Below are 25,538 nucleotides of genomic sequence, written 5' to 3'. Positions count from 1 at the left end.
TTAGAATTCCTTGGCGGACAATACATTCTCCCATTGCTGTCCAATCCCTCATATTCTTTCTCCTTTACTGATAAATCATTAGAAGCTCTGGGCCTCTCGCTTTTTCTCCTATAGTCATGACTTGAGCTCTCCACTATTCTAGCTAATGTTACCGCTGGTTAAACCCTACCTCTAGGCGCACACAGATATGTTTTAATTTAGTTTTTATTCAAACGCAATTTAACCATGCTTTTATTAAATTTCTTGGCTTTTTATTAACCCAGTTTAAGTATGCTTATCTTAAATTTATTTTTTCATTAAACCTCCTGCATCCCGCCCTATTAAATTATGTTTTTCCATTTAAATCCACACTAATTTTTCATTAAACCTCCTGCATCCTGCAAATTAAACCACTTTTTTCCTTTTCAATCCACACTTGTTAGTTTGACTAACGTCGCTAATCAGCATGTTTATAATTTAGTCCAGTTGTGGGTTCCCTCGCAGTTTTAAACCGGCGATCATTAGTTTCACCGCCGCCCTCTTTTATTGTAAAGCTTTAGAGGATCCTCGGCCCCCAACCTCGAATGCTGCGTTTTGAGCTGTGTTTACTGCACATTGCCATGCCCTTTTTCATTAACATGGATTACATATCGTTTTCCCTCTTCTTGGTCTCTGGGATCTTGTCTTTTTATCAAATCTATTTGAATTTCCAATTGGGTGATCAATCTCGATCAATCCCAATCTTATCGTCATTCTCACTTATTTCTTCTTCTGATCCATTCTCAAACAGCTGCATAAGAAATGCTATATTTCGAATCTGATAACCTGAACAGTGAATACCTGATAGATGTTCAATCTTGCCAAACTATGAACTCAACTTTAATCCTACATTGACAACTTTGCACAAACTTTAATTCTACAATGACAACTTTGCACTTTACTTCTACAATGACAACTTTGCACTTTGCAGCTACTGTGTAAACAAAAATACAATCTTACTGATTTTTTACTGTGGCAACATGTAATAAGTCGTTATCACGGTGAGGATATAGCAGTATAACTATGAGACGTTTTTATGTTTATCTTTTAGATGTGATAATTTATTGTTTGAGAAGATTGTCCTTTTTATTATTTAGAACGTTGTTTTCTATATATGAATGCATTCATAGTTCTCAGAATTTTTTTACACTCAACTCAAAGTTACCCTTCGAAGAAAAACCCACCAAATTTAAGACAATCAATCAAAAAAGCATCACAATTAAACTGCGCGAAAGATCCCACCAAATATAGGACAAAATCCACATAAAATATTGCAAGTGGGATAGTAGATCTATCCCACTTGCAGACACTGACCAATATTTTAACAAATTTGTGTTACCTTATTTTTTGAGTTTATGTTCTAATGTATTTTAATAATCCAAGTTATGAACTTTCCGAGGCTCGTCACACTTGCTTGCAATCACCAGTACATTGCCAAGTTTATGTTCCCTGAATTTTTTGAAACTTTGGTTTTCGAATAAGCCAAGTTATTAGATTTCCGAATCTCAGAGTTGACTCTGCATTTTGGGTTAGTAGCCCATATATTTGCTTGCTTGCATCTTATATCTGCTTGTTTATGCATGCATTCCAATTAGCATTCTGGATTTCTAGATATTCATGGTAGAATCCATGGTTCTTGACAGTACCCAATTGATATACATATAAAAGTTTGTTAGCATCTGCATCATGGGCTGTATTTGTTGTATGTTCTGGTAGCTGTCGTTCCGCATTTTTCTCTTGGATATGTCTTAGGCACTTCCTTGAGTTACTGTAATGGATGTATTTGACTCTTTATATTCTCAGCTCTTTCGGTTATTAGTGGACACTGTTCCTTGAATTTGTTCTATCTCGTAATTGATGTATTTGACTCTGCATTCTCAGTTCTTTCGGTTATTAGTGGAAACTTTTGTTTTTTGAATTCATACTATCTTGGGTTTTGCAGTTTGACACAACATGAGAGGGTTATTTATGTCTTCTGTGCATGGACCACAACACTTATACAAGCCAAAGAAATATTCTTGCCAGAGAAAGATTGGTGTCAGACATGAATCTTGCGCGTCCTGCTGCTGTGCAGGCAGGGAATGCCCATAATCACAACCACGAAGAAACTTCTCAGCAGTGTGATTATTATTATAGCTTGTTAGAGACGTTGTTTGGGTCTGGCTAACTGCTAAAGCTTGGTTGACAGCAAATGCTGGTTCTGGGTATGTGTTGGTGTTGCTTCCTTTTAATTACTTCTGTTTTTGGTATGTGTTGCCTCCTTTTAGTTAATTTGTTTGTGTCAAGTGGAATTCATTTCTTTCACACAACTTTTATTCTGTGAAAATTACTGAATTATGGAATCTAATAATAGATATTCTTGATGATCCAGAAAATGTCACCACATATTTAACAAAGCCTGATAGACCTTGCTGGTACGGGGATGTAGAAAAGGAAAATGGAAAAAGTGTTTCAGGTGAAGACCTTACTGGTGGTCATGGGCATAAAAATTAATCGAGGTGATCAGTCATTTGGGTCTTGGTGAGTCTTCCATCTCAATGGGCAAAGCAAGGCCTCCTCAAGAATGTGAGAGGTGAGATGGGTGATGCATGTTCTTTGGTGATGATCCATCTCAGACATGACTTGAGTTCCCATGCTTGACTGACCATCTAAGATAAAAATAACCCCACTTTCTCTGCTTGCTGTGTTTTCAATTGAAAATTTAGCATAATCGAGTAGAATCCTTCTCAACATATTTTCTAAATATACATCTCAACAAATGAAATTTTTATCAATATAATTGCTACCAAATCGAAGTTTATCAAGTATCAGAATAAATGTTTAATTTCAGTCTCAAGGAACATTGCATAAAATCATCTCTCAGGCTCACCAAGCTGCTTACCTTGAATACTCTGATTCACTAAAGCGTTCTTGTTTTTAATTCATCATGTGCTGATTATTTCGTTGTTCCAAAATTTGTTGAAACTGTATGAGCTCCTGTTTGCTCTCCTTTCACATGCTTCAATACAAGAGCGATAGAGGCTGGATAAGATTATTTATCTATAGCCTTTATTATTAATATGGATGGGACAATTATTCTATATCCACACCATGGTCATTTTCGGCTTCAGATTATCCACAATGTATTTCTTCATCTTTCATTTTGTGTTTGACTTTACACACTAAGTTGGCCTTCTAGAGTTTCAACCTACTCAGACACATCTGCAGTTAATTCCTGAAACTCTGGTTTCTGTACACTGAGATATATCACTGTTTCTCCATCTCTTCATGTGCTATTCATCTATTTAACTATTTTTGATAGTTTTCTGCTAATGTTTCTCCATCTCTTCACAAAGTCTCCACAACAATCTGTATAGCAAGAGATCTTGGAGGCTATCTAACCCTGCTTTGCCACTGAATATTTCTTCTTCTCCATGGTATAACAGTCTGAGTTGCCCCAAGAGCAACAGTAGCTTCTTATTGAACTCTTGTACAAAAGAGATTTCGATAGCTGAACAACAATCGGGATTATTAAACGAATTAGTTACATCGATTTTAAGCGAAGAATAATGCCCAGAATAGTACGCTGAGAGCTGATACTATGAGCCCTTAGCTTTTTACTCGGAGTTGCACGTGTAGTTTTCCATATAAATAATAGATCTTTTTCTTCTACAATTTATCTCCAAATTACTATGTTTCTAATCACAATGCATAAACCCCTATTGATTTTCCTTTAAGTTCACTCTGATTCCCTAGAATAATATTTGAAACACTCAAACAGATTAGCAATTCCTAAAATAAACAATGCCATCTTCACTTTATTTCATTTCTCATGTGAAGTATCTATTAGCATCTCATTTTCTGTCTAACCATTCTTTTGTAAGGATATTGTTTAAATATCCGTATCCGTTGAACGAAAGTCTATATATATATACATTCAATCTCACAGAATTTCAAAAATATGTCTCCTCCTCCCTCCTTTATCTATGGCCTGCTTTGTCTGCGGGGTTGGCTGTTGCAGAATAAGATAAGCTAAGCCGTTGGTCTCAGCTGTAATGGGTGGTTCAAGTATCTGTTGAGAGAAACTTTATATATATATTTATATATTCAATCTGACAGAATTTCAAACATGTCTCCTCCTCCCGCCTTTATCTATTTCTACCGGGTTGGCTGTCTCTGTGTGGTATGGTGTCCTTCCTCTATACATGGCCTATTATTTATGTGAGGATGGCTGTCTTTGTGTGGTATGGTGTTTGCAAGGTTGGCTATCTCTGAGTGTTATGGATGTCTCTGTGTGGTATGGCGTTTGCAAGGTTGGCTATCTCTAAGTGTTATGGATGTCTCTGTGTGGTATGGTGTTTGAGTCTGTCTGCGTTTTTGAGTAATGTGAGAGAGGAAGAAACAACTCATTTGCTATCATTCTTTGGAGAAAACAACTTCTATTGCTATCACTCTTTGGAGAAACAACTTCGGAGGGCAGGGAAGTTTGATTTGGTTCATCCTTAGGAGTTACTTAAGGTTTTTGACATTCAGGTACATATTATTATTTCATCTGACCTCTGATATGAGAAGCAATTTCTTTATTATGTTTTCTTTATTATGTACTTTCTTTCTTTCTTTATGCATTGAAATTTCCTTGTGATGAAGATAGCAACCGCCATTTGAACTCTGTTTTATTTGTTGTTAGTTATTATTTCATCTGATCACTGTTATGAGAAGCAATTTCTTTATTATCTACTTTCTTTCCTTATCTATTGAAATTTCCTTTCGCGTGATGAAGATAGCAATCGCCATTTGAACTCTGTTTTATTTGTTATTACTATAGGAAACCGCCATGTGAACTTCGTTTTATTTCTTGTTGCTATTATCCAAACCCTGTTCCAGTGTACAATTCCAGGTATGTAGAGATGGCTCTATCTCGGTTCAATCCTTATTCCAATGTATAACTTCAAGTATTCTGAGATGGCTCCAGCTCTTTTCCTCTCAGTTATTAACCAGGTTTAATAAATATAGCTTCTAACCCAATTTTTCGGTGTTTTAACATATTTGATTTTCTATTAACCATACTGAATCATCATTCAATAAGTCTTTACCTTTAAGCGAACTGTTTTAGTATAAGTCGCCTTCCTTAGGAATGACTGGTATTCTTCCATTAAATTAACTCTAATTTAGTTAGTGCATTTCTTAATAATTAGCCTCTGTTTACCCTCGTTTATCTGTTAATCCCTCCGGATCATTTAATTTGCTTCCTCTGTAATCCCTCCGGTTTATTTAATTTGCTTCCTCTGTAAGTTTAAGTCCATCTTCTGCTCTGATTTACTCTGTCTTCCTTTGCTTAACAACAGCGAAAAACTTTAACTGCATGTTCTGCTCTGATTTACTCTGTCTTGCTTTGCGTAATAAGAATGAAAAACTTATTGCATGTGGGTGCACTTGTAATATGGCCTTTTTAGGTTCGTCGTCCTAAAACTACCATCTTCATCAATTTCCTTAATTTCAGGCTTCTTCTTGATGCATTTTGGAAGCTTGGAACCATTATTGAGAAACTTGAGGTCGAGCTCGGAACCATTATTGGAAAGCTTGAGGTCATCAGATCTAGGATCCTCGGCCCCCAACCTCAATTGCTGTGTTTTTAGCAGTGTTTACTCCACGTGCAAGCATAAAAGGGCACATTGCCATATCATTTTCCTCTGGGATTTTCCTTGTTCCGTCTTCTTGGTCTGTGGGATCTTTGTCTTTTTATCAAATCTGCTTGAATTGGGTGATCAATCTCAATCTCTTAGCCTCATTCTAACTTCTTTCTTCTCGTTCGTCTTGTGCTTCATGTTTGTGCAATTCTTGAAGATGGCTCCGCATGTGTCCAACAAACCATTCCCAGAACTGAACCAACAGAAACGAGTACTCCTGCTCTGCACACTGCCAGCTGCTCTTAGAATTCCTTGGCGGACAATACATTATATTAATCACATTGCTATCCAATCCCTCGTTATCTTTCTCCTTCACTGATAAATCATTAAGTGGTCTGGGCCTCTGGGCCTTTCGAGCTCTGTTCTTTTCTCCTGCAGTCATAGCCGTGAGCTCTGTTCTATTTTGGCTAATGTTGCCCCTGCTCAAACCCTACCCGAAGTTACAACTATGAGTACGCAAAGATGTATTTAATTTAGTTTTTATTAACCCATTTTAACCCTGCTTATATTAAATTAAATTTATAGGTGCGCACAACTGTATTTAAATTTGGCTATCATTTACCAAATTTAAATATGTTTATATTAAATTATATTTTTCATTAAACCTCCTGCATATTAAATTAATTTTTTTTTACTACCCTAAGTAATCTTCGTAGGATGAATCGAATCAGCGTGTTTATAATTATAATTTAGTCCGTTGTGTTTCCTTCCTGCCACTCTGTTTTATGAATTTTAATATTAAAATATTAAATTAAATTGGTTGATATGAAATTAATTGAAGATGTTTTTAGTGTGATTTTTTGGATTTTTTGGTACTGGAATTTGGTAGAAAAAAACTGAGGTGAAATCTTTATTTGTATCATTTAAAAATAGATGGCACTTCTATTGTGCAAGGGTTACTTATCAAGTTTGTGATTTCAATAAATTCTTGTTGGATTTTAGAGAAATTAGACGGGAAAAACCCAAACTTCCAAAAAATAGCATTAAAAACAACTCCAAACGAATAAAAAGTATTCATTTTATTTCCTCTGACCCTTTTTTCCCCTTTATTTTCCTCTTTATTCTTCCCTTTATTGATTTTCATTAGACAAGATTACCCTCTCTTTTTATTCATTTTAATTCATGTATTCATTATCAATTTTTGTCATATATATTTTAATTGTTTTATTATTATTATTATTATTATTGATCCCTTTTGTTATTGTATTATATTTTTTAGTATATATTTTTTGGTATGATTATGTTATTCGCTTTTAATATTTTTATGTTTTATGTTTAGGCCGATAGGCCTTTCCTATGCATCAACTTTTCGTCAACACTTTTACTTGATCCGTTAGATCAAATGAAACACTTTCAACCGTTGATCTGAACCAGAAAACAAAACAATGGAAAATAAAAAAAGCACGGAAAGTCAAGAAAGCACAAAAGCTCAAAAAAAGTTCTATGCAAAAAAAATCAAGAAAGCACGAAAAAGATCATAAAAATCAAAGATAGAAAGAAAAAAGCTCAGAAAAGCAAAGATTTTTGAGGATTTTTATTTTTATTTTTATTTTAAATGCAATGTATTATTAATTTATTTTTATGATTTAATTGAAATATAAATTTTAAATTTTAAATTTAAAAATTAGTTTAGATTTATTTTTAGTTGTAAGTTTATTATGTGTTAAGAGGGATTTTTTTTTTTGAGGTATTGATTTTTTAAGAGTGAAAAGAGATTTGATTTTTTTTGGCATTTGGTAGATGTAGAGTTAAAATGAATTTAGATTAGTTTAAATATTAACCTTTAAATAACTCACATTAGAGAAAAATACCATGGGAAAAAACCATAGATTAAAAATATAATAAGGAAAAACCATGGGTTGGAAAATTTTATATTTTATATTTTAATTTTAATTTGACTAAGTCAAAATATTAAACATTGTAACATCTCTCTAAAATAAGTAAATTCAATTTAAGTCCATGCTAGCTCCCATCATTTTCGTGCTCAAAAGATAGACGTTCTCAACACCTTAGCTACTTCGGCGGGCGTTGCAAGTTTATGAGGAAAATCACCTTGAAGATGAAAAAATTGACCTCCTGGAAGTTTTTAATAAGAATGGTTATAGTAGGTCTCAAGGTCTTAAGGCTTTTCAAAATGCTAAAAAGGGTCCTAAGAGTAAGATTGACCCCAAGGATTGGTCTTCCGGTGTTCATCTTCCCTTTATTCAAGGGACCACAGATAAAATCGGATCTTGAGGAAGCATAAGATTCATTCTTCTTTTAGACCTCTTAACACTATATGAAGTTCTCTTCATTTTGTTAAGGACCCGATTAACCCCAAGGATTAGAAGGGTGTTTATATCATTCTCTGTTCTTGTCGAGCTCCTTATATTGGTGAGACCGGTCGATCCATTAACCAAAGGATTTGTGAACATGCTGTCGACATCAGGCATGGAAGGTCTCGCTCCTCCGCTTTGGTAGAGCATGCAGAAAAAACCAATCATCACATCTCCATTGAAGAGGCTAAGGTCATTGCGAGGATTGACCATTTTCATTATCATAAATTTAGAGAGGCCTTAGAAATTGAAAAAAAAGACTTGTTAATTTAAATAGAGATGATGGCTAGAGTATCAACAGATGCTAGATTCCTGCGCTTTCTTCCTAAACAATTATTTTTATTTATTTATAGATTAATTAATTAATTTTTTTTGTTAATCCCCATATTGCTTAGTTTATGACTCTCTTAAATTATTTTTGGTAATATGAATAGGATTAAACCTTAATATTAATATAATATTATATATAATAATATTCATTAATAAGATTATATAGGGTTATGAATCCTTTCTCACCTGAGGGGGATGTGAAAAAGAGAGCGATGAGGGTTCCGTCGGCAGGAGGACTCGAACCAGGGCAGCCTAGGCCATCGGCCTAGGGTGCTGCAGACTAGACCTCATTTTGGATGACGAAGACTAGGAGGTACGGGGTGGGTCAACAGGTTTTCTGTGGAGATGGTCCATACAATGGCCATGTAGGCTGTGGGTTGGATCCAGGGTGCTCAATCTGCAAGGATCCCAAGGAATATGTTTACTGGGACAAATTTCATCCAACTGAGAGGGTACAGTGGATGATTGCAGAGGAGGTTTTGGATGGGGATTCTTCCTTCATTTCTCCCATGAATCTCAAAGGCTTGATCCAGTACACAAACCCCACCCCTTCCCCCTTTGGTCCTTTGCTTACGTAATAGATTATACCCTAAATTATTCATTAATCGAGCATGTCCAAAGGTATGAATCAACAAGCCAACTGTATATATTTGTGATGCTTACTGGTGCAAATTTTCATTTTTTCACAAACGCTTAATAGCAAATAGATTTACCTTAAATGATTCAACGTCCAAAGATATCAATCAACAATCCAGCTGTATAGGTATATGTGTGATGTTTACTGGTGCAAATTTTAATTTTTCACAAAAGCAGAATCGTTCTCAGGGTTTACCGGGAAGAGTTGTGGCAGTGTAGGCGACCAGGCTGATTGAACCAATATCCCTTCTAAAAAAATTCAACAATTCCAATTTAATAATCCTATGGGCCTCTCTTTGTACCTTTTGGGACAATTGCTAGTTTATTTTATTTTTTCATTCACTATCAGTGTTTATATCTATGTATTAAAAAAATAAAATTAATTATCTTTTATTTGTGAATTAATTATTGATTGATTTCTATTTATTTATTTATTTTTCATTTCTGTTAATCAAATAAATAATTAAATAATAATAATAGGTAAATAAATTAGGGAAAGAATGGATAAATTGAATAAATTATTAATTATTTAGATAAAATAAGTTAAATATAACCATTTCATTATATTATAATAATAATATTTTATAAACAAATAAATAAATAAATATTATAATGATAATATTTTATAAACAAATAAATAAATAAATAGAAATCCATAAAAAATTAATTAATAAAATAAAAATAATAGGTAAATAAATTAGGGAAGGAATTGATAAATTGAATAAATTATTATTAATTATTTATTATTTAGACAATTTAAGTCAATATAGCCATTTAATTATATTATAATAATAATATTTTATAAATATATAAATAAATATATTAATAAACAATATAATTCTCCCTCCCTAGTAAAAAGCAGTCGTTTCTTCTTATTTAGTCCGTTTGTGACATCTGTCTCTTCATCTTATTCTGAAGATAAACCACAATGGTTGGTTCGAAATGTGTTGATCAAATTACAAGACAGAATATGCTATAAGTAATTGTGTGTAAATATTTCTAAAGATCCCATTTTAATGATGCATAAATATTTTTTAATATTTAAAAATTTATGATTTCAGAAGATTTAGAAAGTTTGTAATTTTATGAGTTCCCACGAGATATTCAATATAATTTGTAATTTTATAAGTTCTCACAAGATATTCAATACATGCATAATATTATACTAAATACCTCGCAAAATACATATAAATTCAATTTTTATGTAATCTTATGCTTAATAACTCGAAAATGGATACATATTGATTTTTGCCATATAATAATATCTCCGGAAGAGTAACTTTTTATTTTATCATATATGAAATTTAACTTTTTAATAAGTTTCTTTGTTGTTTGTAATTGTGTGCAAGTATTTTAAAGAAATTGTGTGAATTATTATAGATTTTTAAGGGATTTGTAATTTTTTTTATTAATTTTAATTTTAGATTTTGGAGGATCAAAATCTCTTTTCTATTTTTGAAGTGGTTTGAGATTGAAAAGAGCTTTGCATATCAAGAGGGGTTGAGAGGGATTAAATTTCTTTTCTTTTTTGAAGAAGTTTGAGAGGGAAAAAAGATTTAATTTCTCTCCATATTTGGTAAAGATCCAAAATTATAAATAAATCTAGGTTGGTTTAATTTTCCTTTTAAATAAACTATATTCCACATTAATATTATGAGTCGATACCATTAGTTTATATTTTTATTATTATTTTATTTTTATAAAATTATTATTTTTATTTTTATTTTGACAAAAATTAAAATATTTACATTATATTACATTAATTAACCAAAATATTAAACATTATATTTCGACATCACATTACATTTTTACTATACTAAACCAAAATAAAATTATAACATATCTAAAACCATCTCTCTTCACCAAAATTACAATTACATCATAACTTCTCTAAAGCCAAAATTACTTTATAACATATCTAATCCACCTCTTCGGCTAGAATTGCATTTTAACATCTCTAAAGCAAGAGAGCCCCTCCTTGGAAAATAATTAAAAACATTTTTTTTCAAACCACCTAACACTATGATTTAATAACTAAGATTTAACAAATAAGTAGCTTTCATTTATCGTTTAATACCTATCCATAGAAATTTGACCTTTTAAATAAATATAAGGATCCATGTAAACTATCATTAAGTACCTTCGTCCTTTTAAATAAGTAGGACGAATCGGTACCAAACAAAAAAAAATATTAATAATTATAATTAATATATTTGATTGTATTCGATGGCAATGGGATTCTTGTCAAGTATCAGAATTCATGTTTAATTTCCGTCTTAATGAACATAGCATAAAATCATATGTCAGTGTCACTGAGTTGCTTATTCTGAATACTTTGTATTTCATTGTTCCAAAAATTGGGAAACTCTATGAGCCCCTGTTTGCTCTCCTTTCACATGCTGAGAGTCTAAGAGTGTAGATAAGGTTATTCATCTTTAGTTTTGATTATATGGATGGGAAAAAATTCTTCTATATCCACACCATCGTCATTTTAGGCTTCAGATTATTCACACAGGAAGTTAGCGCTAAAATTATTACCCTTCAAAACTCTTATCCTTCTTCCTTTTGGAAAATTTTGGTTCCTCCTTTCCATCTAATATTCATTTAGCTAACAATTTTTTGTAGTTTCCTCTTAATTTTTGTCCATCCCTTCACCAAGTCTCTACAACAATCTATATATGACGAGATCTTGGAGGCTATCTAACCGTGCCTTGTTGCTGAGTATTTCTTCTTGTCTATGTTGTCACAGGTCTAACAATCTGAGTTGCCCCATGAACAACATTGTCTTCTTTTTGAAATCTTGTGCAAAAGAGATTCTTTTAGTTGAACAACAATGAGGACTATTAAATAGAGATAAAGTAGTTACATTGTTTCAAGAGATGAATAATGCCCTTAATAGTACATTGAGAGGTGATGGTATGATCCCTTTGCTTCTACACGGAGTTTCACATTTATTTTTTCCATATAAACCATAGGTCTTTCTCTTCTACAATTTATCTACGAATCACTTCGTTTCTTATCACAATACATAATCCCCTCTTTACATCTTTTTCACTTCGTTTCTTATCACAATGCATAATACCCTCTTTACATCTTTTTCTTTGTTTTTCCTTGAATTCCAAAAAGACTTTGGAGCTAATTCAGTTGTTTCCTATATATATATATATATATATATATATATATATATATATATATATATATATATATATATATATATATATATATGTAAAATTAAATTATTTCTATTAAGTAAAATATAGTACAATCAAGAGTGACAAGAAACCGGCCGACCGGAAATGATGAAACTATCAACCTCGGTCCCGGAGGAGGGGTGAACCAATCACGGAGCTACAACAATTAACTTGAGAGCAAAAACTGACATTTACCCCACAGGGGCAGAATTCTCAACACGATGTTTTTTCCCTTTCTTTCTATTGACTTTTATCCAACCATCCTGGGGAGTATGAGCTAAAACAACTTGAAGATTGGAGTTCTCCAACAGGGGGATTTCCTTATCTGATTCAGAAGAGGAGGTCTCATGGACGTGTTTCTGGGAGATTGTTGTGACAGTGGTGTGCGCAGGAGTATCAGTGGATGGATCCATCGTCTGGGGCGCCTGGTCCGGTTTTGCATCGCTCTCCTCATCTTCCGAGCTTGAGGAATCAGAACTCACTGTTGGCGGCAAAGGACAAGGGGTCCAACGTTTGGGTTCGGTCTTTGCAAAGTTGCCCTTTTTCGATTTTGCAGGCAGCGATGGGCAAGAATTCTGCAGGTGCCCTGTTAGGTGACAGTGGCGGCAGCGGAAGGCAGTGTTTTCATAATCCATATTCTGGGTCCAAACAAAGTCATTGATCTTGAGAATGATTTGATCTGGAAGTCCTTTGCTTAAATCCAGCTCCACACATATTCTGGCATATGTGTGGAGACCTTTGGTTTCCCTCCAGAAATCTCCCCTAATGAAACTGCCCAAGGTGTTGCCTATGGCTCTATATACAATATTATGCCATAAGTGGGGAGGTAAATTTGGAAGCATGATCCATACAGGTGTCTTGGTAATGACTGCAGTTGCTAGATCAAAATCTAGGAACCAAGGAGTCAAGAAGAGCCCTGCAGTTCCCATGAACCAAGGGCCTTCTTCTAAAGGATTTTTATAATGCTTACTGTTGTCAAATAGAACAATGAAGTAACCTTTCGAACAGAAATTGATCTTACAATGATGAGTCCAGTTTGCATGGATCCATGCATAGAGATCTTGAGATCGTGGCCACAGTCCATTAAATCTGCAAATGATGGCTCTTTCTGCAAATTCTTGAAGTTGAGTTGCAACATCATCATGGGTGATTTCAACAGAGGGAACTTCATCTATCTTATCAACCAAAAAGGGCCTAGATTTAAGGATCTCCGGGGGTTTGGGGTTCTCAGAGTGTACTGCATCTTTGTATGAGAAAGGAGGAGCAAAGGATGACTGTCCCGTTGTGCCTCCTCTCAGACGAAGGGTTACCACCAAAGAGTTGTTCTTGGAATGCTATAAGAAGAGAGGGGAAGAAGGTCTTCAAGTTGCTTGCCTTGAAAGAGAAGTCTCTGAAGGCCTGAAGGGATCCCAATCCGTCGTTCTAGATCCAGTTTGAAATCCAGCACCGGATTTGAAGAACTGACCCAGTGCAGGATGGTTTTACCTGAAGGCCGAGAAGTTTGGATTTGAAAGGAGTCTAAGAAGAGCCTAGACCCAGTGGCAGGGCTTCTTGTGATTCCGGGAGCAGATCTGCCATTGCGATTTTCCATCTGGGGTGTCAGACCTACAAGATCTTGGCCAATCTGTCGAATTTGAGCCCGATCTGAAGGAGACTTTTTGTTAATTGGCATCCAGAGTTGGGTTTGGTGTGGACTGTTCTGCTTATTGGGCATCATGGCGGATTTGAGTGTCTGACCTCCTTCCGTGGTCAGGATGCCCGATCCAGCTTTGTAAATCGGCCCTGCAGACGCCTCTTGTACTAGATCTGGTATAAAGGGAGGATAAGTAAAGAAATGAAATACCCTTACCGCAGATACGTTGCCTTGAGGTCTACTTGCTTTGGCTTCGTCCTCGAACATTATTTCCTCTTTCCTCACATCTGCCCCAGGGGTCTGGACACTCCGATCTGGTCTATTCTCCTGGCCGATCTCCTTAACGTTTGTAGTCCTGTGCATACAGGAGGCAGAGACGGTTTTTACAAGGTCGGTGGGGTGGGCAGCTTTGGGGCTGATCCGGATAAGCCCAACAAAAATGAACTCGCCTTGCCCATGGCCAGATCGGGCATCGTAGACATTAGATGGCAGAACCTTGCCCTGGACAGGTTGCGTACAGTCAATCAGACTCTGCCGAGGGTTTTCCCAAGGTCCTTTGTTGGGGCTCTCTGGAAGATCGACTTGTCTGGGGTCATGCCTATGGGGTCTGTCAAGGAGGCACTGTCAGTTCCTATGCCTGTGAACCCCTTCCTCGTGCCGCTTCGAACCAGGGTTTCTGCCATCGCAGTCTCCATTCCCATCTATCAATGGTCCCAATTCCTTGTTTCCTATATATATTTATATGTACATCATGTACATAATTCTTTGAGATCAATATAATATACATTTGTTTGGTTTCCAATTTGATTGTTTTACAATGGTATCAGAGTGGGTAGTTGATCCGCCCTGTTGAGTAAGTTGAGCCACCATTTGTCGCCTTCTTGAGCACTCATCCTTTCTTGGTGGGCCGCCATTAGTGTTGAGTGCTTCTTGGTTGAAGAAGCAATTGCTTGGAAGCATGTTTGAAGACTTGCTTGGAGGCATTCGACTGGTGTTCGTTTTACAAATGCAATGATGTAGTTGTAACATGGAAGACCGAGAGAGAGGTTGCAAGGCTGGATTGGAACACAGAAAAAACATCCCAACTACGAATTTTGTTGATCAGCTTTTATAAGGTCTGGGTCTTCCACAACTAACTCTCTTTCTCATATATTTAAAAAATATTCATTAATTGTGCTACAACAAAAGGACGTGATGATTCCATGAACATAAAATTTGAAATGGTTGCTTTTCTTAAAAAAACATTAAAACCCGGTAAAATTCCCCCTAGCATGGTCGACCAGGCCCATATGACTACATAACTGATTGAATGAGTTTGTAATTGGGCATTAAAGAGTTTCTATAAAAATGATAATGAGAAACGTATGAATGCATCGACACAATTCGCATAACAGATTACACATCAACACACCTCCTCTTTATTTAAATGCTACTACTCACCCCTTCAGTTTAAGACATGAGATTTGATTTATTGTGCGTTTAACTCTTTCAAAGAAACAAATATTTTGTGGTACTAAAGACCCATGGAAGGATGGATGGACATGAACGATCCAGCGAGAGAGATGGAGGAGTTTCTTGACATCTCTGATGAAGGGAAGGAGGATTTGCATCAACTTGTGCACAGATACTTTAGAGAAACAAAGGCCATGTTTAGAACCACAACTGATATTCTGGATACCGTCAAATTAAACATTCAAACTTTAAATTGATGCTTCAGTGTGTTGTATTTAGTTTAGGGGCAGTTGGAAACTAAACTCATCGCCAATTTCAAACATTGGTCTGCTCTGCAATTTAAAAAAAAAGTTGTTGGTCTCTACGCCTTAAATGTTTGTTTGTTTGCTTATGCTTAAATGTTTGCGTAAGTGAAACATGTTTTTCACATCAAAATGAATTTTGTTGAGAAATTTTATGTTTGCAAAGAACATTTCTCCTTTTCTTTTGGTTTCTACTACGAATGGGAGAGAAGTGCCCCTCTTCTTTTCTTCCTCCGATTGAATTTCGAATGATGAGAAGAACAAATTAAGTTTTCATACAAAAATTACCTTTGTAAAGAACTCTTTTAAAAGAGATTAAAATGAATTTTAAATTAATTTCTAAATTAAATTTAAAAAATGATTTAAAATTCAATAAAATTTAATATTAAAAGATATATAAATATAAATTTTATAAAATACATAAATATAAATTTTATAGCAATGACATATTCTCCTAGAAATATGTAATTAGCATAAAGTTTAGTTGGATAAAAATATCTTAAATAAAATGTAAATAAATATCTTAAATAAAGAGTAAATAAATATCTTCAAATGAGGTATTGGTCACTAAAAATCAGTGTACAATTGGTAAGATTAATTGGTGTATGATTGACATGTTGTTGACTGTAGTGAGCTTGTGAGGTTGATTATTGATTTATTTTTATTTTTATTTATTTATTTTTCATGGAATGAATATTGTATCTCCATTTAGTATAGTTAAGAAGCATAAAGGTAAAATTTAGATAGAGTTAAACAACAATTATTCTTGAGTGTCAAATTTCCAAAAACCCTCATCCCACCATTATGATTATGGAACATAAAATTAACATAGAATTACATCTCTAAAAAGCATAAGAGATTGTTTTCAGACAATATGAAGTCATATGAAGTCACATTCTAAAAAGTTAAGGTATCAAAGAAAAAAGCAACATTTATACATACAACTAATCCTTGTGGTCATGCAAGAATCTGCGCGAGATTGCGTGATAGCCATCGGATCAAGCTAGACAGATCAACGGTGGAGATTGGGGCGCATAAAGTATTGAGGTGATGTGATAGTTGTTGGATCAAGAGACAGATCAATGGTGGAGATTAGAGCGCATAAAGTAGGTGGAAGACTTCACATGCGATGGCCATTGGGTAAACTAATGAATCGGACGGTGATTGGTCAGGTTTGTTTTGGATCAGACGATGAGGAAACGATGCATGAAGAATGTGCTGAAGGAGGTTTCAAATGAAAACGACAGGAAAACCAGTGAGGGTGAGGGTGGACCAAGAGTGAGGGAAAATGATGATAATGAAATGAAACAAGTAACTGCATCAAACAACAAACTCCAAAGCTCATGCGAGAACTAGAAACCTGTGTTTTTGGGATTGCTGAAGGGTCTCTTCCTCAAGTCATGGTCCCAAAGGGAGGAGGTGAGGCCGAAACACTTGCAGACAACCTTATGGTGATTTTCTTCTCCTAGCTAACTTGCTAATTGAAAAAAAACACAAATGGAAGTAAACTAAAGCATAACCGATCTACTCTACACTACTGTAATGGGAATGATGCTACTTAAGCAAATGAACAGAAAACCAGGAAGCTATGCTATATTGTTGTAATGGAAATGCAGTTACTTAAGCAAATGAACAGAAAACTAGGAAGCTACTTAAGCAAATGAACAAAACCAGAAATATATGCTAGCATACATGTATAATAAAGAGGAACTTTGGCTGCTTGGGTTGGGCCCTAGCCCAAGAACTTCAGCCCTCTGAGTTAACTCAGTGCTAGCTCAAAACAAAACTCATTTTTATTAGAAAAATCATGGATTACATAACAAACTGTCACAAGTCTTGTAGCTCAGAAATAAAGTAGAGTTTTACAATAAGAATTCAAATCCTACTGAGGTCCTAAGCCTCTCTACGTATACATCTGAAGTATCCAACGACTTCCCTCCCATTAGGGAGGCTTGACTCCCCACTTAAGATAAACTGGTTTTTGTCACTTTCATTTGCTCGGCTGTCTTTTAGTCCTCATGATTTGGTTGTTTGCACTCCGAGCTCATGGAGGAATATTCGAATGGAGGGGTAGTAAATGAGGAGGATTTGCCTCCTATAATTCCTCTGCCTTGTCCCATTCAAGTTTTGACCAAGGTCTTTGCCACAGTTCCTTGCTTTTATCCTTTATTCCTGCATTACATGCACATTAGACCACAAAGCAAAATATCCAACTCTAACTCATCTCATAAACAAAATATAATCAAAAGTATGTAATAAATTGTGAGAATAGTTAGTTTGACTAAGCTAGGAGGTGAATTAAGGCCAATTAAGGCCCATATAATTACCCAATGATGAGGCTCATCACTGAATAACCAGTCCCAATCCATGATCTTGTAGCCCATCAACTTCAATTTGAATCTAAGGTATGTGAATCCCTTGTCCAAGTGTACAGTAGTGACACCAAAGCGATTTGTTATGTCCGTGGATGAATCTGCCTCCAAGTCACTGGATATGAATAGAGATTTAGACTTATTCATGAGAAGCCCAGATGTGGTCCCAAAGTCATGTAGTATCTCGAAAATGTGGTGCCATTCTAGTGCGTCTATTTTCCCCATAGTAAAAATTCATCCTTGAAGAGTAAGTGGGTGATGTGTACCAAGATAGTTAGAAGATCATCCATGAAGAGTAAATGGGTGATGTGGACCGAGGCAATTGATCAAATACCTAGAGATTAGCCCGTTGTTGTGAGCAGACAGGGCACATCCCTTGTGAAGGCCACGAGAGATCGAAAAGAAATTAGTGGGAAGGCCAATTATCAATATGGAAAATGAGGCATATTTAATGCAGGATTGGACCCAGACAGTCATGGTGGAGCCAAAGCCAATCTTTCGTAGGGTCATCCAAATTAGTTCCCAATCCATGTAGTCAAATGCTTTGATCAGACTGATTTTCACGAGGCAGACATCTAAATTGTGGGATTTGATGGAATGGAGACTTTCTTGTGCTATAGAAACCACATCGTGGATTTGACAATGTTTGAGGAAGCCAAATCATTCAGTAGTGATATATGAAGACAGGAAGGGTTTGAGGCGGTTGCCAATAATTTTGGATATAAGTTTGTAGGTGGTGTTGCACAATGATAGAGGGTGGAAATCAGAAAATGAGATAGGCTTATCTATCTTCGGGATTAGTGTGATGAAAGTGGCATTGGTGGCAGTAGAAACCCATCCATGGATTCTGGAATCTTCCACCATATCAGTGAGCCCATCTATCATGATGTCTTGAAAGTGTAGGAATATCTCTATTGTCCTTCAATCAAGTCTGAGACTTTTCCCTTTGCCCAAACTTTTTAGAACAGAGATGACTTCGTCCTTTGTGACCGTGCATTCCATATGTTCTAAAGCTTCCATGTTAGTGGTTGTGGGATATAAATCACATTTTTCCAGTTTGTTGAAGGGAACCTCATCCCATGCTTGGTAGGTTTCACTAAAATATTTGTGTGCTGCCCCCTCAATATCTTTCTAGTCTTTTAGATGGTCTTTAGAGGTTGAGTTAATGCTCCAGATATTAATTTTTTTTCGACTGCCAAAAAGCTACTTATGGAAAAATTAACTGTTTTTGTGCCCATCTTGTATGCACATAATGATACTTTTTTGTTGTACAGCTTCGGCCTATCTAAGGAGGATTTGTGATTTGCGTCCTTCCAACTATAGGATCTTTGATTTACGAGTAGCAGAGAAGTTGGGATCATTGGGGTCCTCCATGGTCTTAATTTTTCATCTATATTTATCAGTTCCTTAATCAACATCTTGTTCTTGTTTCCTACCCATGTTTTTGTGGCTTCTTTTAGCCTACAAGGTTCATGATTAATTCCATCCATTTGTCTATCCTTTGGGTCCATTATAGTCATTTTTCAGACAAATTTGACCAATTTTGTGTAGCTCGCCTCTTTAAGCCAAAATTGATTAAATTTGAATGATGGAGCCCTATTTTGATGTATTTCCGTCCAATGTAGCAAAATGGGGAAATGATCAGAGATCTTAGTGTGAATAATGGTGGATGTGAGACCCATAAGCCTGTTGATTGTATATTCGTGCAATAAAAAACAATAAACTCGTTTTGCAATGCCTTGAATACCAGAATGTCCATTATGCCAGGTCGGTCCAATAGGATTGGGAGAGATGTCCGTGAGTCCTTTATCTTTAAAGAAAACATGAAAGTAGTCCTCCAATGGATCAAGTCTGCTCATTTATCCCCATTGTTTGGTTGGCCTAGTGATGAGATTAAGGTCCCTTGCCAAGATTATAGAACTAACGTCGAGGAGTCTACTTTGGTCGGCCTTGTACGAGAAGTCCCTTCTGTGTTCAAATGGAGCATAATTGTTGATGATGCGGAAATGTGGTTTGGTGCCACGTCTACTCCAGTGATAATGAGTCCAACAAAGGTGTTGTATGCTTTGAAGCTGAATATGTAAGGATTCCACATTATCGCGAGACCCCCAGATAAGCCTGATGCGTCAGTAGCACAAATGTTCCAATTTGGACAGATTTTGGAGAGATATCCCCAAGTTTTCTATTTGTAGGTCATAGCCTATTGAAGTAGCACAATCCCTGGTTTGTTAATGTCAATTATGTGTCTAAATTGATTGTCTTTTGGGTGTCGATCCCAACCCTAAAAAATTCAGGGATAAGATAGTCATTACTGAAGGTTGAATTTTGGTGGCTCAACTTTAAGGACCTGAGATTTGAGGAGATTTACAACCTGATGACCAACCCAGAAGGTGGCGGGAGCAATGAGTGCCTCAACAATGGAGGATTCTGAGAAGTGGTTTATAAGGTTGGTGGGAGCAAGGGAATAGGCGGAGACCCTTTTATATCTCTTGGATTTTCTCTTGGTTGTGACACTTTCCACTTAGCTGGGCATGGAGGAGTGTTATCATTTTTAAAGAAATATCTTTTAATGGTAAGAGGCTCCATGGTGAATAGTTTCTGTCGATGTAGGACTTCTAACTCCATGTCTCTGGAGAATGGGGTAAATGTACGCTTAGATGGGGCCCCAAATTTGATTAGGGAATAGAAGTCCAGTTCAACAGATGATAGGGGAGTGATCGAAGGAGCAGCAGATATGGGCTTATGGTTAAGAAGTGATGACAGTGGCCGAGTAATGGAGTGAGATGAGGATTTGATAACCAGATTAATGGAGTGCGGGGCAATGAATAACATCCAATGAGTGGAACGTTGGGGTAGAGGATTCAAGTGGACAAGAATGTTAGGCCACATGGAGGTCCAGTTCAGGTCATGATAGTTGGTTTGAGCTTGGGATTTGGATGATGGAGGGTGGTGTGAGATAACCTGTGTTTTCATGAATTATGGTATTGTTTGCTTTGAAATTGTCTCGCCTTCCATCAACAATATCCAGTTGTGAGCAGGAATTTTGGCCATATCGATCTGGAAAGTCATACATTAGGTGTCTCGTCCCATGACAGCGGAGGCATGTGAAGGGCACTGCCCAGAAATCAATGATTTTCTTTTGTGAGCATGGCCCCTAGTATAAGTCAATGCATTCTGGAAGCCCCCCCCTGTAAAATCGTTTTCAATGAGAACCCGTGTTGTATGCTTGTTCTTATCCCCTAGGCATCTATCATCTAAGTAGTAGAGATTTCCAATGGTATTTGTAATATCCGGTATTGCCTTATTGGTCCATAATTCCAGGGGCAAGCCCGGGAGCTTCATCCAAATCCTTCTTGGTTTTTCTATCACTGGATCAAATCTGAAAGTCCACCTTTGAAATGTTAAGTATCCCTGCCCACTTACCCACGAAATTTTTGGTATTTGGGTTGCATCCTTCAGAGATATGAAATTGAATGCAAACCAGCCATTCTAAAGTGTGTTGATGTGAGGCCGGTAATTTATTTTGGGAAGCCACCATGTGTCCATCCATTTTCCCATCTATGCCTCGTTCAAGTTGCATTATACCCATCGGCCAACCAATGTCATAGATTTTAATTTTATTGATTCCTCCTAATGTCCATCGGCATCTAGGACTAGTCTACGTAGTTGTCAGGCCACTTTGATAGACCTGTTTTTCTTTTTGTCAGTGCCATGGGACATGTTGTGTTCAGGTCTCTTAATTTGTTGAGTAATGGTTCGGGAGGGCATTTTGGAATGGAAATATTGTTCTTCCGCTTGCACTGTGATGTCAATCAGTGGTTCCACCTCCATGGATGAAGGTAGAGGGATGTGGTTGTCCATCATTGTAGCCTAGTCGGACTGATTATAATGGGGGCAGTTCCGATGCGTTATCAATCTGCACGCGATCTATTAATTTCCACAATCGCGCCTAAATTCCAACTGTTAGCCCAAGTATGCATTTTTCACCATTTTATTTATGTTCAGAGTGTTGTGTAGTCAACCCACCTAGTTCGATCAGTTGGGCTCTCCAAACCCAATCCTTTGTGACTGTGATTCGTTCCAATTCTCCACTTGCTTTGCCTAATCCTGTAGTGGGCCGATTCGAATACTGTTCACTGTGCCCGGCCAAAAAACATCCCATTCCAGTGCTCCTAGTTCTCTGACAAAATCACGCACTTGGCTGAACGTGTTTTATTCATAGGACCATGCCAAAAATATCCCCAACAGTCAGATTTGCAGTTGCGATGTTGCAGAGGAAAGGTAGATTGTTAGTTCGGTTAGGAAGTCCTCATGCATGTTCATGCTGTGGAGCTCTTAAACCCGCCTTGTCACGCCCCCAAGCCTACGGTAGTCTTCCAACCGTGTCTGGTGGGGTGCGGCACCACCGTACACTTTCTTTTTTCAATACTCGTGCACATGGACTACGCCTTAACCGATATAAACATGCTTTAACCGTTATCTTATAACCATATGAAAGCATTAATCTTCATAATTCATCATAAACCATTCTTAACATTTCCATATGCAATTAAACCGAATAACAATTGCAAACAACCGTGTAGAATGGGAGGGGCAACTCCCGAACAAGTTCGCCCGATAATCAATATATTATGAAACTTCAATATTACATCAACAAGTGTGCCGGGCAAAGTCCTCGGCCAACACTTAACAATATTTACAACAAGGCATAAGACAACCTTTTAGATACACAATTATGCACCTTTACCTATGAGCGGGTACCCACCCGGGCCACCAAGACACTCATATAATTCTGCATCAAACCGTGTACCAAACCTTCCTCAACCGTGACCTCCTCCACATAAGAGAGAGAGAGAGAGAGAGAGAGAGAGAGAGAGAGAGAGAGAGAGAGAGTGGAGGTGTGGTAGTAGGGGAAGAAAGAGAGAGAGAGAGAGGAGGGGATGGGGAGAGAGAGAGTGAGACAGAGAGAGGGGAAGGGAGGGAGAGAGAGAGAGGACTATAAAACAATTTAATAAACAACTTTATCTTTTCCTTACCCAACGTGACTTATGTATTTAAATCCTCCAAAGCGTTTCTTTTACATATCACCAAGGACTATAAAATATTTTATTACTGTAATGAAAAGTAATAAAATATATTTTCTTATGCCATTAGAACTTGTGCATCGCTTCATGTATAATGTTTATGAATAACTACGCATAGACCTTGAAGGAAGTGCTTCAATATTATGCAGGTTTTCCTTTAATCTTGTTTTGTTTTAATCAAAATCTTTGGCCACCATGTATCATTCATGAAGCACATAAATATTTATAAAGAAAATTGTTTCAACTTTTGATAAGTAAAATCATTCTCCACATTAAAATTACCTGAATCTTCACGCACCGATGGAGCTTCATAAGTCGATGTTTCACTATCTTCAGGTATGTTTGAGCGAATTAGGCGTGCTTCCAGAACTGTTGTTCAATTTGATGAAGTTTTCAAATGATGCATAGAGACAAAAGGAGCAACTGGGTGAGCTGCCAGAAGCCCAAATGCGTTGCCTCGAACATCCCACTGATGAAATCCAGCTTCTCTAGTAAGAGGAATCCCGAGCTCAGAAATACAGGCATGGAGTCTATCATCACTGCCAAACAACTGAGAATAGCGCTGCAAACAGGCATCCTCCATGTTATTCAACGCCTCCGCCAGAGGATAGCTGATGGCAATGCCACCACCACCGAAAGCCCATGCCGTCGGTCGAGTGCCAAGAATGGTGGGTTTAGAAAGCGGAGCGGGCCATGTGAGCATCAATTATTATAAAAAGAGAAGGAACAACCCATTTCCACTGGACTTTGTATTGTAGCTACTGTATTTTTCGTTTGAATGTTGTTGATATCGACGAGTATTCTAATTTGATGTTCAAAACCGTGCTGACTTCTTCTCCCATTGGTCATTATCTGAATTTCGAGTATCCAACGTGCCCATCTCGGATTTGAACGGTCCAATTGGTGGGTTTTGACAGGAAAAGAAAGAATAGGAATATTAATGGTGAACGAAATGCCAAACATAGGAACGGGAAAGTACCACTGTAGTTTTCTGAAAATTGGGAGCTAGAGATGAAAGCATTGGAAGATGTATATCCATGATCGCTTCACAAACAGGTCCAATAGATATCAATCACAAATCTTCCTGCACCACTAATTCCCAAAGCCGCCACAACTTTCTTGCTCTTATTCATGTCGATTATAAATCATATCACTGAAAAAAATGAAAAACCCAGCGATTTCAATTTTCGACCTCAGCGGGTACTTTCCAATCCGAGGGTGATATGAGTTCTGGCAATAGCAATTTAAGAGATAGCGTGGCTCTGTGTGGAACTTTTGCAGGCCAGTTGTTCTTCGGCTGGCTCGGCGACAAACTTGGCCGCAAGAAAGTCTACGGGATGACGCTCATGACTATGGTATTCAGTGCCCTAGCCAGCGGGCTCTCGTTTGGCCACACGGCCAAATCTGTAATGATAACGCTCTTTACACCGACGAGTTCAATACAACCTCCCACAATGCTGAATACGAATGCGGTAGCATGAAGCCTAAACCAGGCTCTGATACCACATGATAAAAATGCAATTAACTCAGAAAAATATATAAATCACACATAAAAACCAGAGACACAATATTGGCAGAAAAAGGCTGAAGCCTCCTACTTCTCTCTCATTACACATTCAAACATTGTTACAAATAAATAGATGAGAGACAGTGTTCTCAAGATAGTGCGTGCTATCTTAGACACCTTTGGTTGAGATAATTTATCCTTTGGTTGAGATAATTTCTCACCAGACACACCAATATAGGAGTTACCTAAACTAACTCCTATCTTAGAGGAACAACCCAAGAGTTAGGCACAAATTCCTAACTTGGAATTTTTAATTAATTAATTTATTTTTGGATTTATTATTGTTTTATGAGAGAGGCTAACCAACTGCAAAACCTAAACCCTAAACAATAAAACCTATAAACTAAACACTAAATCGTAGGCATTTTACAACATTTTTGAAAGCATTTTGTAACTTTTATCTAGGTGTTTATTAAAAGAATTTAATAAATTGTTATGAACGTTAAACCATATACCCGAAAACCTAAACGCAAAATCCTAAACCCTAAACCATAAACCCGAAGAATTTTATAACAATTTAAGAAGAATTTTGTAACTTTTATTTAAATGTTTATTAAAAGAATTTACTAAAGTGTTACAAACACTAAAATAATTTATTTATGAGTAGAATTGTTTTATTTTTATAACACATGTGAAATGTATGTGTCTGTTTATTTAAATGTGAAAAGAGGCTGAAAAAACATTATTTTAACTGAAAACATTTTTTGTTTGTTTATGTGATATGATAGTTGTGTTTTTGCTAATTAGATAATATGTTTAGATATTTTTTGCAAGTTTATTTGTATAAAATTATGTATGTATTTGTTTTATTATTTCTTAGATGATATAATGATTGTGTTTCTTAAATAATATGATGATTATTCATTTCCAATTCATAAGATCTTTTTGTTTGCTACATAATGTGGATTATATATGTTAAATGATAGGATTAAGATACCCATGATTATGTTTTTTTTTGTTAAATGACATCCT

At 36.3% G+C, this 25,538-nt stretch overlaps 1 long non-coding RNA gene across 1 annotated transcript; it reads left to right on the top strand.

Annotated features, from left to right (window-relative positions):
• The first annotated feature begins 1,302 nt into the window (after positions 1-1,302).
• On the top strand, positions 1,303-6,141 carry LOC149261190 (uncharacterized). Its single transcript, XR_016248405.1, has 4 exons — positions 1,303-2,222; positions 2,390-2,590; positions 5,498-5,715; positions 5,842-6,141. It is a non-coding gene; the product is annotated as an uncharacterized LOC149261190 (long non-coding RNA).
• Positions 6,142-25,538: the final 19,397 nt, after the last annotated feature.

This window comes from Pinus tabuliformis, chromosome 6 (assembly GCF_031772625.1).
Source record: "Pinus tabuliformis cultivar Carrire ecotype Pingquan chromosome 6, CPIR1, whole genome shotgun sequence".
NCBI lineage: Eukaryota > Viridiplantae > Streptophyta > Pinopsida > Pinales > Pinaceae > Pinus > Pinus tabuliformis.
Note: the sequence above shows the minus strand (reverse complement) of the source record. Positions and strands in the feature narration are given on the sequence as shown.